The 14,567-nt window shown below is 34.3% G+C and overlaps 1 long non-coding RNA gene across 1 annotated transcript; it reads right to left on the bottom strand.

Moving 5' to 3' along the window:
• Positions 1–1,781: 1,781 nt before the first annotated feature.
• LOC143242494 (uncharacterized) lies at positions 1,782–14,299 on the bottom strand. The gene is made up of 3 exons (XR_013022820.1): positions 13,885–14,299; positions 13,045–13,143; positions 1,782–2,665 (listed from the first exon to the last, which is right to left on the bottom strand). It is a non-coding gene; the product is annotated as an uncharacterized LOC143242494 (long non-coding RNA).
• Between the last annotated feature and the right edge of the window lie 268 nt (positions 14,300–14,567).

Genomic DNA, 14,567 nt, shown 5'->3' with positions numbered 1-14,567 from the left:
GGCGGAAATGTCCCTAGCAACGGTGGTAAGAACTGGGGGAAATGTACCTAGTAACGGGGGAAAGAAGTGGGGTAAAGTTCCCTAGCAACGGGGGTAAGGTCTTGGGGAAATGTCCTTAGGAACTTCGGTAAGCAGTGGGGGAAATGTCCCTAGCAACCAAGGTAAGCAGTGTCGGATATGTCCCTTGCAAATGGGGTAAACAGTGTCCGAAATGTCCCTAGCAACGGGTGTAAGAAGTGTCGGAAATGTCCCTAGCAACAAGAGTAAACAGTAAGGGAAATGTCCGTAGCAATGGGATAAGAAGTGTGGGAAATGTTCCTAGTAATGTGGTTAAGCATAATCGGAAATGTCCCTAGCAGGGGGGTAATGAGTGAAGGCAATGTCTCTAGTAACAGGAGTAAGCAGTGCAAGAAATGCCCCAGCAACGGGGGTAAGCACTTGGGAAATGTCCTTAGCAACGGGGGTAAGCAGTGGGGAAAATGTCCCTAGTAACCGGGTGTATTGAGTCGGGGAATGTGCCTTTCAATGGGGGTAAACAGTGAAGGAAGTGACCCTAGCAACGGGGGGAAATTAGTATGGTAAATGTCCGTATCAATGGGGTAAGTAGTGGGGGAAAAATCCCTATGAACTGGTGTAAGCAGTGTCCAAAATGTCCCTAGCAACGGGGGGTAAGCAGTGGGAGAAATGTCCCTAGCAATGGTGGTAAACAGTGTAGGAATTGTCCCTTGCATCGGGTGGTAAGAAGTGAGGGAAATGTCCCTAGCAACGGTGGTAAGAACTGGGGGAAATGTACCTAGAAACGGGGGAAAGAAGTGGGGTAAAGGTCCCTAGCAATGGGGGTAAGCTCTTAGGGAAATGTCCTCAGGAACTGGGGTAAATAGTGGGGGAAATGTCCCTAGCAACGGGTGGTAAGCAGTGGGGGAAAAGTCCATAGTAACGGGGTAATCACTGGGGGAAATGTCCCGAGCAATGGGATTGAAGCAGTGGGAAGAATGTCCTTAGCAACGGGGGTAAGCATTGGGGTAACTTTCCATCGCAACTGTGGTAAACAGTGGAGGAAATGTCCCTAGGAACAGGGAATAAACACAGGGGAAATGTCCCTTGCAATTGGTGGTAAGAAGTGTAGTAAATGTCCCTAGCTACGGTGGTAAGTACTGGAGAAAATGTCCCTAGCAATGTGGTTAGCACTAGGGGAAATGTCCCTAGCAACCGGGGTAAGCAGTGTCAGATATGTCCCTAGCAAATGGGGTAAGCAGTGTCCGAAATGTCCCTAGCAAATGGGGTAAGCAGTGCCTGAAATGTCCCTAGCAAATGGGGTAAGCAGTGGGGGAAATGTCCAATGGTTATCTAAAAAAATACAACAAATTAACATTTTCAAAGGGAGTCACTTTTTTCTGTCCATCGCCTTATATGTAATATTTATGTATGTATATGAATACATTGTTTGGAAATAACATGGGAAAAGTAGTTTAAAGTCGACATTTGGTGGCCAGAGTAACATTGGCTGCATTTTAGTAGATTAGTATTTGGTAAAATAGTCACATTACATTTAGAGAAAAAAGAGAGGACGCCATTACATTTGAAAATTGTTGAGAAAATCACTAAAATATTTTTAGTGTTTAATTGATTATTCAATTCACATATAGAAGTAAGTGTATTTTAGGGACTATTTCAAAATATGGAAAGAGGTGAGTGGGGGCCACCGTGTTTGATTCACTAGATTTTGAGTTTTCTCAGCAAAGAGAAAAGATAAAAGGTCTTTATTTTATATTCTAGCTTTTTAATATTGGTAATTTGAATTCCTAATTCATACAAGACTACAGACTTTGTATTTTGATATCACAAACATCTAACTTGAACCAGTGCTGTTTTCAACATACCACATAAAACACAAAAATTGAACTTTAATGTTTAATTTTTAATTAAGAAATTAAATAATATTTAATATGAAAATCTGAATTATAATGTACAGTTTGATACTAAACTTAAGGAGATAAATTCATAAAATAGTAGTTCAATAAAATTTTGAATGTTGGTCAACAAAAACAATGACATGGCCTTTGACCCATGACCCATTTCAAAACAGTTAACATGAAATTCAGTTTGCACACAAGACTAGTTAATGCCTGAATCACTCTGAATTGGTAGCATTACAGACAAATTTTTAGAAAAATATTCTATAACTAAGTTTGGATTTTCTGTGTACACCATATTTGTAATGTTTACTAATAACTTACATAATTTTATGAAGATGCCCAAAGTATATTTGCAATTATTACATGCATAAAATTACACATTAACAGTTCAATCTAACTGCCCAACTCCACAAGCACAAGATTAAAAGAATTTCTTTTAACAAGGCATTTTCATTTTTTGGAAATCAGGATTTGAAAAAAACAAAAATCATTAACTCGTTATACAACATTTATATTTTCTAATTTACTACATAACTTACTTCTCAGGAATTCTTTTTCTTCCTGTAAAAGAGGATATTTTACCACTTGAGCAAGATCTTTAAGAAGTATAATTATAACTTCACTCTCTGCAGGTGGTAAGTCAGGAGGGATATTACTCTCCAACAGATTCACTAAGTAACTGTACAGTCTGGTTCACTGTCTTTTTTTGGTGTTTCATGATGTTCCTCAGTTTTTGCAGCTTTAAGCACCTACAGAATATAAAAGAAATACACAATATAATCGTAAGCTGTTTATCTTTAAAACACACATGGATAACATGAACTTTTAACTGAAACTGTTGTAAAAGTTTTGATAAATTGAAAGAGAAATGTAATGATAATAAGATCAAAGCACCAGCCATTTTGCATTATGGCTGGTGGGAAAAAGTTATATCAAAACTATGAAAGATGAATATATTTGAATTACACATTAGTTATAAAAATCATTTAAAGATATTCATTTTAATGTAACTGTGGAAAAAATTAATTTTTGCAAAACTCAAGTTATTACAATGCAATATTTGTTGCTGTAACTTAACTAAAGATGAGTAAGGATTTTCTTTATGAAAACTGATTCATAATACATAAATACTTGTGGTGGGACATTACAATTTAACTAACTCTCTTGATATAGGTTCGGTAATTCTGACTAACCATATAACCAATATGAAAGTATCCATACTCTAACTTTTAATGTGATATGTGTATCTTTATGAAATTTGGCAAGCTTTTAGAAAGCACTGCATGCTTAGTACACACACACACACAGATAAACAGAATATTTACTTAAGCTTGTAGTTATGATGACAATTCATTTGTGGGGATGTTCAACAGAAGGGTTTTGAGAGTAGTATCTACTTGAAAGTTGTTTGAATTATAAAGATGTAAAATTTGAATTAAATAGACCCAAATTTGAAGTTTTTAGATTTAGAATACTCACAATGTTAAAGTAGATGGGAACAAATAAACATAAAAAGAAACTGAAAAGTATAAAACCAAAAGCTACAACACAGGAACATAATAAATTAGACTACAAGAAATATATCACCAAATGAAGCTGAAGTACAATTCAGAACAAGAAAATTTGCAGATTTGAGGAACAAAAATTAGTGCAAATAAAAGACAGGCTCTAAAGAACACACATTCATGAAATCATTTAATTTAATCAAAGGAGTGATTTTGTTAGGAGTAATGTTATGTTAAACCTGTGAAGCCAACAATGGTAGTGACATAAAATAGGTTAGAGGAAGATATATCAATAATGCAGTTGTATATTCTTGGGGGAACAACTCAGACATATGTTATAAAAGGACATACTTCAATCTTGTTATCTCATTATATATATAATTAAATAATTTCAAAACTGTACACACCTCTTGATTTGTAAACTGGGTGATTTTTAAAGTGCTACAGAAATAACTGGGGGTTGCGTACGAAAAAAACATACACTAGAGAAAATAAGAGACTTTCGACTGGATGAATGAATATAAATAAAGGTTCTCAATGGATAAAAGAGACTGTACTTAATTATTCTACCTTTCTTGTTCTGTGCTGTATATGTAGTCAAAATTATTCAGAATTTCAGAAACCCTGTAAAAAGTTAATAAAGGATACTAGGTAGGAAATACAAAACTCCCAAGAGAGATTCCATCTGAAGAACAATAAAAATACTAAATGATGTAAAGAACAAGATGCAGAGTCCATGAGACCTTACACAGATAGCCAAATGTTAAATATGTTATATAACCTGAAATCCAATTAAGGTGGTCAGAAACACCTTGATAAACAAGACATATGAGGTGCACAAACAAATTCAATGGAATGAATAAAGCAAGACCTGTGGAACATGAGCCATTGCAAAATATAAAAACTAATGTTGATCTCCTTGGAAATATTACATTTTTCACACCAGAAACAGACAGCCTTATTGGTGAGTTAAAAATACAACAAAAAAGAAAAAGGCATAAAACAAAAAAAGAAGAATTGAGGTCAGTCAAGCTAGGTAACATAATATAAGAAAAACAGCTGTGACTATCTCAGCCCAAATCTCTGGTATTAAGGTGTCAGTACAGAACCTTTCTAAAAGAAAAAATAAGAGTATGAAAAAAATTTGAAAAATGTCAAATCATCTTAATCTTGAAGTTAGTAACAAAATACAACATATCTTCAGAGGAAGAATGGAAACAAGATGCACAAGGTTCAAACAAAGACAGGCAAATTAATACCAGGCTTACATCCGATGATGACATCTTGGTACCAAAGAAAGATGTATGAAAAACACATAAAACAGCAAGAAAAAACAGTGAATACAAAGACATGAAGACTGCAACTGAAACAAAACAAACCATAATCATGAAAATGGTATATGAAACATGAAAAAAATAAAGATGCAGACAAGTTTGAAAAAAATAAGACTTCAAATTCTGTATATGACAGCTAGCCATTACAGAAGATTTATCAAAAGTAATGGAACAGGATTTCTTTGGGACAGGCAAGAAGAATGAAAATCATTAAGGAGCAAGTCAGTATGAGGCAATAAGATTTGGACAGTGGAATTAACTGATCTTATCTTACCCATTACTTGAGAATGAAGATAAAATAGGCAGGTTCAGAGAAACAAGTTTTTTCCCAAGAAAGACTCATAGTACCCACTGCTACAGAAGATGGACTTAGAACTTTAAACCAGTAAAGTATCAAAAAATGTGCAATGTTGCCCCTAAGGCACGGAACATGGGATGACCTAAATACCTGTTTAGACTAGCATGATGTGATAACAGCCAAAACAATAGAAAAACTGTAGCAAACAAAGGCAATGAGATCAAGTTCAACTATACTTTTTGAAATATATCACAACAAAGTTTTTGTGAATACTATAACATCTCACTCAGTTCAATTAAGAAAAAACATGAAATCCTGATATTCAATTGAAACAGAATAAATCTTTGGAAGAGTGATTTTAAAATGAGATATCAAAAAGGTTGCTGATCCTAAAGCTAACAGTTTTTTTTTTCTACAAAGAGCTATTACCTCATGTGTACTATCATGCATGTTCCTGCAAATGCCAGTACCCTTGAACAAAGTTCCCATCCCCTTACGTGCATCAACATATACTGCACCAGTCTTTAATGTAATCATCATTAGACCATAGCTCTCCATGCAAGTAATCATGGGAGGCAGCACTCAGTGAGAAACCACATCCATTTCAAGCAGAGAATGTTCTTTGTGCAGCTGAAGTTATAGGGGAAAAGATTGTGAATAAGAATCTTTTGGTGAGTGCTAATATGTCACAAGCTGATGAGATGGCAGATTATTCAAGCATGTATAATCTCACAGGAAGATAGCTGGACATAAGTGTTTAGTTTAGAGTTGCTAGACCTATATGTCAGGTCATTCCATATTGGAGGAATACCTACATGAGATATTACAAAAAATTAAACAGAAAAAGCATACAGACCCACGTTCTAAAGTAAACCCATGACTCATCCATCTTGTTATAATCAACTTACTTCATAAAACAGCAGATACCTGAAGTACAATATCAGGTAACACCCCAATCCTACTTTCCAAGCAAAGGATGTGTCCACTTAGTATTGGAATATTGGTATTCCATTTAATGAGGAACTCTATGTCAAGTTCCCCAACTCCACTAGAAGAATTTGAGGGAAATGGAACTTGCATGGGGGAAAACACAGGAGGGATACATGAATCATTGTTAACAGGCACATACATCTGCAATTAGATGTCACACTGAGAGACAGCACCACGGATTACCATGACTAAAGACAGCAGACACACACCTAGTGCTGTCCTTCATATTTTTTGTCAAATGTTGAATAGCCTGGAATATATATTTATAATATGTGTGTGTGTGCACCCATAGAAATCAATGAATAATTATGCACAAAGCCTCAACAGAAGAGCTTAATACTTTTAGTACTTCTCTCCACTTTCTGTGAATTTTTAGCAAATATTTCTTTTGAGCAAACACTGGACACTTAGTGTGTTCTATGATCTTAATAATACATAATGTTTGAATGAGGTCATTATGAAAAAAAACAATGCAGAAACGTAAACAAATCAAATTAGAGCCACGATGATGAGTGAATATAGGCAATTGGAATGAGACAATGAATAAAGGAGAGGATGGAACCAACACAGAAGGGAGGAACTGAAAACTAAATATTTCACCCACAGAAGATAAACCAAATGAAGCAAAATCATGATGTGGAGGAAATGTCTGAAAACCGGGACTGGTCATCCATCACAAGGAAGAGTATCTGTAGAGTGAGAAACTGCCCATCAGAAACAGGAAAAACCAAAGCTGAATCAAATAAGATAGGATGATGTTTGGCCAACAATTTTCCAACTTTGTGGGAATAATAAAAGGATGAAAGTACAACCTCATGGTGGGGATGAGGAATTGTCTCAAGGATTTTTTACACAGGTGAGAGGGAGAGTAAAAGTTTAGCAAAACCTCTGAGAAAGTCCTGAGGAACTGAACAGGCATAGAAAAGGCGATTCATCAGAAAAAAAGAGTTGGAGAACAAAGCTCCTACAAAACTGGAGCCAAGGGGTTGCTTCAGAAACAACTCATCTCAAGGACCTGAAATGGCTAACCCTCAAAGAAGACAAACCATACAGTAACAAAAGAACAAAGAAAAGTAGATGAAGGGACCAACAAGGCCATATGTAATGAAAAAACCTGTTGTGGTCCTCTGGTCCACAAGGTAATTTACTAAAGGTAGAACAGATGAAGAGCAGCATCAATACAAACTGAGACATTTAAAAATACCCAAAAAAAAGCACTAAAAGGAAAGAAAAGTAATATAATGCTTTACAAGTGTAAAAAAGGCAATAGTACAGCAGAAACTACATGAAACATGCAAGATGCTTATGGTGGAGTCTCTCAATGAAATAAAATGTTGAAGATGGTTTCAAAAGTTCAGTTTGTCCTGTTGAGTTTAATGATAACTCGCTGCAGGCTGCACTTGATAAAGACTGTGCTGTAACAGTTGAAGAACTAGCACGGAAGTTTAATTCAACCCATTCAACAGTTTACTATCATCTGCAACAGCTTGGAAAGATGTCAAAGCTTAAAAAATGGGTCCCCCATGATTTGACAAAAGCCAACCTTAGAACAAGAGTGGACATTTGCACTTATCTGCAATCTCATGAATGTAACTCACCTTTTTTGGAAAGGTTAGTGCCTGGAGATGAAAAATGATTATTTTATAAGAATGTTAAGCACTGCAGAAAATGGCTCAGTACAGGTAAATTGGTTAAAGTGCAGCCCAAAATGGGCCTACACCATAGGAAAGTCTTGTTAAGCATTTGGTGGGATATTGTTGGTGGGATCCATCCACTTTGAGTTGCTGCCACTCAATGTAATGATTACATCAGACTTCTGTTGTCAACAGTTAGAGCACTTGAATGTTACACTGAATATTGCTGTAATCAGTCGTAAAGGTGTTGTGTTATACCAGGATAATACATGGCCCCATACAACAAGGATCACATCTGCAAAGATTGAAGAGCTAGACTGAAAAAAAACTTCCACATCCTACTTATTCTCCAGACCTTGTCCCATCCGATTATCATGTATTCCAAAGTTTGCAGAACTATCTTGATGGAAAAGAGCTTGAAACACACAATGCTCTGTACAGTAAACAATATAATACATCACTTTTTTGGCTTTCCATTGATTATAATAATTGGGTATAAAATATCAGCAGGAGAGAGTTACTGGAAATTTGTAAAAGAGAAATGCAGTAGGTGTGCATGGGAACTATGTCTGGTTTTGTATCTTGTGGCTCCATATGCAAATAAGATTAAAGGCTATAAAAATAGACTTTACCTTAGTAATATCTCGATTATAATGAGAAATATATGTGCAACTTTGTACTTCTCAAGAGTTGTAGCAAATAATTAAAAAAGAGGGAATACTTGGAGAATAATGTCACAATTTTCATACCAGGGAAAATTAAGGCTTTTGTAAATATTTTGTTATATAAACAAGAACTTAATATTTACAAGATATTAAAATTTGATTCACTGACTATGTTTTCATGCCAAGATTATTTGTATATAATGTTAATAAAGTAGTTTAATTAAATTGTGAATGTAAGTCTAAAGGTCGTGTACTTTTACCTACCTGAAGGAAGAGGGTTAAAAGAAAAATTTAAGATAATTTAAATAAAAGTTCTAACCGATCAATTAAACATTTTTGTTGTTTCTGAAAATCAAAATATCATGTAAAACACGAATCATAAAAAAATGAGTTAGTGTTCAAGAGTCAGAGCTCATGAGGATTACTGTGCATCTTGCCTTCCTATTAGTGGACGGCTATAGTCTAATGGTAATTAAATCACATACCAGCATACTACTCACTGACACACAGTGAAGTGAGAGCTTTATTCTAGACTTATAGCATGTGTAGGAATTTACACAACAGTGTGAAAAAGGGTAAGAGTTCTTTGTTATGCAGAAAGACAAATTTATGAAGATAACGCCAACTCCATAAGTATATAAACACTTTTCTGGACACTGGTATTGTTGAAAGATTCAGAACCCAAAGGAGATAGAGGAAAAGAGGTTATCTACAAAGTTATAGAATGTCTATACATGATAGAATGTCTATACAAAGACACAGATTAACAAAAGACTGAAAACATAAAAGATGAAACTTAGAATCATAAACAAACTCTTCCAGCTAAGTGTTAGTGAAATTCAGTGTAAACCACGTACTGAGCAAAAACCTGCTAATCAACCACATAATTAAGGCAATCAATGCTATGTGGAAGATTAGTTAACAGTTTGTGTGTGTGAAGACAGAGAGGTAAAGACAGACCATAAAGAGAGAGCTAAAAGCTATAAATCATTCCAAAACAACAAAATGAAAGATGAATGAATCAAGGACAGGTAAATTTTAAAACTCCCATCATGGAACCAAAACTTTGACAAAGGAACTATCATGAGATTCTTACAAGTTCTATCATTGAAAGAAAAAATTCAGATAACAAGTGAGATAAGAAAGATATAAAACAGCCTTCAATCTCCAGAAATTTCTCCCGCCAAAGATGTTCAGAAATTTTTTGTCACATTTTTTAAGAATTTGAATTGAAACTCATAAAGGCTTTCAGGTCTATGTGATTGAACTTACAACTTTTAACTTGCTTCTGGTGAAACATGATTTCTAAAATATAATCACTTTGAATGCAAGATTTTCTTTGTAACCATACTGTATTGCTTCAATACTCAAGGAACTTACTTCTGCTATGATCTTGGAGTAATCATTGTTACGGAAGAAAATATGAACATTCTTTTTCACAGTATCTCCCCAGGATTCTATTGGAGCTTGTTTTCCTTCAATTTGTGATTGATCATTCATTTTATTTTTTCCCTCACAGCTCGCATTTTCCAATTCTGAACATAGGATCTAATTTCCATCAATTTTGGAGTTTTGTGAAAAATAAAACTGATGAAAAGTTACACTTCCCTAACCTAATCAAGTTCACACTGTAACAGTTCTTGTAAAGTAGTTTGTTAATAAAAACAGTATTTCAAACACTAGTGTGTTAGCCAGCTTGAAGAATCATATTACTTGGAAAAGGACCTCACCAACAATGGTTATAGTAGACGTAGTCTGGTCGAGATATTACTATACGATTTTTTAAATTTTACTCAGATGTTTTTCCTTTTGTACAATGATGAAGCCACTGACCTTCTAAGTCAAACACTTTTGAAACAGACAGGTATGTTGGTTAAAATGCTGATAATATTACAAGACTGAAAACATAAGACACTAAGTCAATAAATCTGAGAAAATGATCAAGAAAAATTTACAAAATATAATCATAGCAAGCAAATACAAACTGACTCTTTTTAAACTACTCAAAGCTAACATGCCAACTTTGTACAGGCCTCCCAGTTTTGTTATTTACTACACAGTTAATTTACTATATCAAGGTTCTATTAATTTCAGATATTGTTATGCACTGGTTACAATTAATTTACATTTCTAGAATTCAAACTGAAATACAACTACATAAGAAATGAAATATCACAGTTTTAATAATTGATAATGTGATGCAATAATAGACTATACACATAACATTTTTAAACATTTGGGAAAAATTTATATAATCAAATAGCAACATTTGTACTTTTATTTAGCAAGTTATTTCCTAGTATAGAATATTCTCTTGAAAAGAAATTTTTCTTACATGTATGTGCTGGGTTTTAAAATATTCTTACATTTGAAATCAGACATAAAATGATAACTTGAAAATAAACATTTCTATAAAAGTATTTACAGTACGAGTGAAATTGGCATGTTCCAACACCAAAAATACATTTCTGATAGGTACTTACCTCTACTGAGATAACATCTTTTCCTTCTCTATGCACTGAGACTAGGCAAGTAGAGGTGCACAGAAAGAAGGGAGGATGGAAGCACAGAGAATATCTATTAGAAATATATTTTCAGTGTTGGAAAATGTTAACTGATTATATAATATCTTACCCTTACTCATATAATAACAATAAACAATGAAAAGGTGGAAGGAGAGGTGCAAAAGTTATCTAAACAAGCATCCTCTTTGGAATGTACCCAAAGGGAACTCATGAACTGTGACACCCTCTACAATGGAAACATGTAGGGGCACACCCATGACAGACTGCATCCCTTATGTACAAGGATATTCTCTACTCAAAATAAAGATATGCTTCTCTAAGTTCAGGGAAAATTATGCACAGTCCAAAACCCAAGTAATGGAAATGGACGTGCAAGATGGTGCAGTATGACTGAAGTGATAAAAACCATACATGGTGGGTTATCTACAGTCCAAAACCAGACAGTATCAGGTATTTCTCATCCACTCTGCATTAGACGGATCTACACCATTCACACCAACAGAACACCACTGCTCTACTTTCCACTGAGTAAAACTGGTTACACTCAGGAGGAAGTCTCTGATCCATGACCCCAGCAACTAAAAACTAGCAAATGGCAAGAACTCCCATACCCTACTAAATAATAGGGGAGTAAAAATGCACTGGAGAGGTTGGAGGAACAAAACACCTTAAGACAATGCAATAATTTAGCATGCAACCTTACTTTTAAAAGGCTTCCAGTCCTGGTTTATTAAACTAAAACCAGAAAAATGGGCAGTTATTCCAACACTAGTTTGCTCATGACAGTCCATGAGCAGGTATGGTTTGAATTGGGTTTTGTTTAACAAATAAGATACCATGAGAACAACCTCTAGTGGTCTTTGGAACATCCCATCTCAACAGTGAGCATTACAGACTTGATTGGCTGCATGATGCAAATTTATATTTTAGTATACCTTGTTGGGCATCCACATGCCACTGAGTAGGTTACTGAGGTGTAGAATAGAGCACCTATAAAGGTAAGAGAAAAAAGATAAATGATTTGAGGGTTGCAAGTCTTTTAGACTTACCCTGTCCCATCAGGATATATCAATTTAAACAGATTTATCACACACTCCACTTTAAACTCTGAAATTCAAGGAGTAGATGTATTATTTGAGAGTTGGAAAATACTTACACCTGGCAGGGGGTAGGTTAAATCATGAAGTTGTGACATGTCAGGTAAAGCATAACTGCTCCTTGGCATAACTGAGAAGTAAACTTTCCAGCATGAGTTACAAAATCTGTGAATGGAGTGAATTAAATATTTGCTCCCAGATCTTTCAGCCATCAAGTAAAATACAGCAAAAGCAACCAGGAAAATACCCAAAACATTTGTCTGATATATGTTTCCATTTCACTACAAGTAAGATATCTAACAGCCTCAACTGAGAATGACTCCTCCCACTCTGATTATTGTACAATACCAGATATGGGATGGGAGAGACCTGATTTGGCTCTATGCCAAATATAATAATCCTAGAATTTACAAGTTAGCTTGTCAATAGGAAAAAAATTATGAAAATAAACTAGAAAACACGTAACATTCAAAGTATCTCTGAATGATCATAATACTAGGAAACCCAACAGCAGCTCTTTGTAGAGAAAAGTTATAACATTATCTTAACAAGACACTTAGATACAGTACAAAGACAGAAGACACACTGACAAAGTTGGAAAGTGTCACAAGATCGATATTGCTAAAAGCAATTGAGTGGAATACAAAGGACTAGAGCAAGTGATAAAAAATCAGACCAATGTTTAGACAAGCAAAGAAACCCTAGCAGTCATGGAACAGTTGCAAGTCGCAGAGGAGGTAAGTTTTGTAATATTTTTTGAACATTCTTCCATGTTTCAATAGAAAGATAGTCATTAAAACAGCACATACTATTATTTCAATTTAAATGTTTAAAGCATTACACAAGTATAAACACAATGTTATAATATGTATTATTTCATTGACATCAGTACTACTCTCATGAAAAAGGTGTGTTCATTTGTATAAGGTCTAATTTGAACCATTTGCATTTGGCATGTTTATGAGGATACATGTGTAAATTACAGAGAAACCTACATTTTCATAAAAGCAATTTTTTAATATTTTGAGACAAACATTTTAAATACAGCTTTGCTTTACAACATAATGCACACAAACTTACTTAATCTCTGTTTAATTCCCAGTTTTCACAACTTTCTCAAACATCACCAAATTTCCAAGACCATACCTTCTTAATCCCTTAAGGAAGACTTTCTTTTCACTATAAGAAAATTAAAATTTCAAAATTATTTTGAGAAAAATCTAAGTGTCAATTTAGATGAAACCACTAATATCTGTGCTTTTCTAAAAATATTAAAACAGAAACTCATTCTTAACATTCTTCTCCAATAAACTGAACTAAAAGAATAAACTTGGAAAATATTAAAAACATATATTAACAGCAAAAAGTATGAAATGTATATATACAAAATGTAAAAAACTTCAACATTAAAAGTAATAAAGTTTTATTTTAAGCTTATTATATGCAAACAGTCCTTGAAAATATTGCTTTACAGATTTTACCTTTGGAATAATTTGGCTGATACCGTTGCAAGTACTATTAACTTGTTGCAAAATCTGGTTATATAAATACAAAAGAGAAAAGTGATGCTTTAGATTGTAATTTAATGCTTTATATGCTTGAGTGGACTTTATTACCATGTTTGTTTGTCTTCTTATGTTCTTGTAAAATAATATAATGAATACTGCAAATATTTTATATGTAAAATATAAATAATAACTAAGCTCATTACAAATATACTGAAAATTAAAAGTTTCCTACACTGAAAATGCATTTTAATGGATACTTATCTCTTTCACATAATAGCTTTTCTCAACTTGCATTGAGCTCTATGTGCACAGTTTTGTTCTCCACTAGCCTTGATGTTTCCACCTATCTTTACATGTGATAGAGCTTTACCGTAACATGCAAAAACCCACCACCAACAGGATTATCACAAACCTTCTTTGTACAGATGACTCTCTATTCTTTAGTCGCTCTGATCTGGCTATCCAAGGAGTGTTAAAGTAAAATTTTAGGCTCATCTCATTTGTCAGCCGGACACGTATTTTTGGTATTTGATTCACTTGTCATGTGCGTATGAACTACTGAGAAAGACATAGCTCGTTTCCAATGTTGAGTAAAAATCATTTGCAAAAATGACTGATTTGACAACATTCACAATGACCAAGTTCAGCTTATGGGCAAGTCAATGTACATATAAAGCCTATAGCATGATCTCTTTTATTCTTTACTAAACACAACTACACTTGTCACTCATTGCACTGACATCAACATGCACTGAGTTGTCAAATTTCGTATATCAATTACACTTTATACTAGCTCCGCCTGGACATGTGCATTTGAACTTTCTGCTGTCATGAAACCAGTAAATCCTTAATGGATTACTCATTCGAAGAAATATCTTATAACAACTAAAATTGCTCCCTTCTAGACAAATCTTTGAATTCATCTACCAAAATGGAGAATAGGTTTGCATTTGCTACTTTTCCTTGTTTCATCTAAAATGATATCTGATATAATTTCAAGTAACGCATTTTGTAATGTGTGATGATTATACTTCGCATTAGCTTGTTCTTCTGCCAGCTTGGATCGCAGCATTTCTGAATATTTTTTTGCAATAG

The sequence above is a fragment of the Tachypleus tridentatus genome, unplaced genomic scaffold (assembly GCF_004210375.1).
Source record: "Tachypleus tridentatus isolate NWPU-2018 unplaced genomic scaffold, ASM421037v1 Hic_cluster_2, whole genome shotgun sequence".
Taxonomy (NCBI): Eukaryota; Metazoa; Arthropoda; class Merostomata; order Xiphosura; family Limulidae; genus Tachypleus; species Tachypleus tridentatus.
This window is presented reverse-complemented; position numbering and strand designations above follow the sequence as displayed.